This window comes from Polypterus senegalus, chromosome 2 (genome assembly GCF_016835505.1).
Source record: "Polypterus senegalus isolate Bchr_013 chromosome 2, ASM1683550v1, whole genome shotgun sequence".
Taxonomy (NCBI): domain Eukaryota; kingdom Metazoa; phylum Chordata; class Cladistia; order Polypteriformes; family Polypteridae; genus Polypterus; species Polypterus senegalus.
The window spans coordinates 86,092,164-86,094,850 of record NC_053155.1 but is presented as its reverse complement, the minus strand read 5'-3'; positions in this window follow the sequence as shown (position 1 = coordinate 86,094,850).

Genomic DNA, 2,687 nt, shown 5'->3' with positions numbered 1-2,687 from the left:
AGCAAACTGGCAGCCACAGACGTTTTATGTTGATTTCTGTGCGAAGCCATCGTTTTTTTGGAAAACATATTCAGCCCTCAAAGACTTAATGTATGTAAATAGACTGTAACAATTGTTTGTGCTTTACCAAATATCAGCTATTTGAAAGCTGCACGTCACAGAGCCCAGTTTACAGGAATTCAACATAGCTGGAGGAAGTAGTAATTACAGTAGCTGTTTAGTGATGATATTCTATACTCTTGATGTACCACAGTAATCTTCTCCACCATGTCATTTCACACTCACTGTTGAATTAAATGCAGTGGATAAGCGCCGTTGCCTGAAATCATTTTGCTACCACTAGTGCAATGTATGCTGAAATACAAAACCAAAAACCAAATGTTTAGAATTACGTAGAGGCTTAATTGCTAAGCTGAATCTGCACAGTAAAGCACTCTGAAGCATTTCAATTCCTCAAAGCTTTTCTTATTGGAGATATTTTACATTTTAAAGTGAAATCATTGAATGTTTAGGTTTAGAAGGCAATGTACTTGAAGAAGATGTTCATTATTTTAGAATTAAATTGACCAGATGCCAGAATATATGATTTCTGTCCCAGTAAAGCACAAAAAGAACAGCAGGTCTCAAAAAACATACACACAAGAGGCCAGACCTGCCACCTTTACAGGTCTCAGCCCACTGGAATTAAAGGCAGTCTACCTCAAAGTAAAATAGCAGGCTTCCTTTGGCTCAAAAATGGAGCTGAGGCTTTGAAATGTCAAAGATTCAAAATATCCAGAAAGGATTAGAGGGAAACAGTAAAAGCTCTCTTTCTAAAAGATAAAAAAAATGTTTCATGGAATTAAAAAAAAATAAAAGGTAAGGCAGGAAAAAAATGGAAAAAATAGGTTTAAAAGGCAAAAGTAACGGCAAACAAGTAATCATAAACCAGAATCGGTACTTTTAATCAATCATAATAAAGCAAATGGTCTGAAAAACAGGAGAGTAACTGGGGTGTCCTTCAATAAGGGCACGTAAATAAAGGCGAGCTTCAAAAGGGCGAAGTCAATTGGGCGCAGCGAATAAAGGCAAACGCAACAAAATTATTACAGAAAATGTATTATTATTGTTGCTCTTCACATATTCCAGAGCCATTTGAACTAAATTATCTACGAACGCCTTTATTCGCCGCGCTCAATTGAGGTCGCCCTTTTGAAGCTCGCCTTTATTTACACGGGCCTTTATTCGTCGCGCCCAATTGAGGTTGCCCTTTTGAAGCTCGCCTTTTTGTGCGCGCCCTTATTGAATAGAGTCGTAACCGGAGCTTAGCCTTAAATAACAGTTCGGGCATTACCATACTGCATAATCAGGTGGCCTTGCCTCCCTTGGCGCAACATAAAGGAAACAGGGCAGATAAACACACAAAATTGTACAAAAAAGAAAAATAAACAAACAGCATAACATCAAATAAATGAAACACAGATAGATCAACACCAAAAACAAAGTTAATAACACAACACACAAATGAATATTTAAAAAGTAACACAAAAGATCAAATAAACAAGACTTAATCTTGAGCCAAGAACACTACATGGCTGCAGTGTGTTCATGCATATAACAAAGGATGGCAATCCTGCATAAATACAAAACTAAATGCAATCTAATTGAAATGACTAAAGGCCAGCTTCCCTGTAGAGGTTGAATGGTTTTGTGCGGGTTCTCTGGCTACCCGTTTCCCCTTCTCTTTGCACTGATGTGTCAGTAAGATGAGTTCAGAACTCTTAACTGGTTTAGTGTGAATAATTGTGTGTGTGTGTGTGAGTTTACCTTCTGATGGCATCAATCTCAGTCCAGTGTTAGTTCCCACCTAGTGCCCAGTGCTACTGTGATAGTGATCACCTACCTAAAAACCATCAAATCTGGAAAAGAGGTCAGTACCAGGCCAGATGAATATATCACATCAGACGCATAACTTGTGACATGTGTACAAATTGCAGTTTTTAATGAATAACTAAAGAGACAGTTAAAGTATTTTAATCAGCCCTTGAAATACATGGGAGGAAGCTGGCAGCACAAGAGTTAATATATCTGGCCTACAGCCCCTACAAACAAGACAGGGAAACCCCTAGCACAGTCGCACTGTATTTAAGACACAGAGAATCTCTCAACTACTGGCAGCCAGGATCTTTGTGCAGTCATTCCTGTGCAAGAGCCTTTGGCTTAAGAAAATCTAGAATAGACTTAAAAATAAAAACGACAGCACACAATAACCAATGACCCTGGTAAGCAGATGTAAACTTGTGTTTAAGATTTCAGTCACTTTTATTTTTAAATATATCTGTACTGTTATATTCTAATATATTTACTGACAAGTGTGTTCAATGCATTTCAGTTAAATTAATTCAAATGTATAGTCCCAGGTAGGAAATTTGGTTTATCAACAAGTTTTTTGCAGAAAAAAAAACATTAAAAGCAAAGCAGGCAAAAACATAAACATAACTCAGCGCAAATAAATAACATATAGCAGTGAACATAATACTTATAAATGATGAGATATCAAATCAATTGTATAGCATATAAAAAATTAAACCAACACTAAGACACAGCCAATGATTGACAGGAATAATTATTATTCAGCCCCCAGGTTAAACCTGTTGATGTTTTTTAAAGGAAATGTATTTAGAAGATGAATATCAGCCGAACTTGAC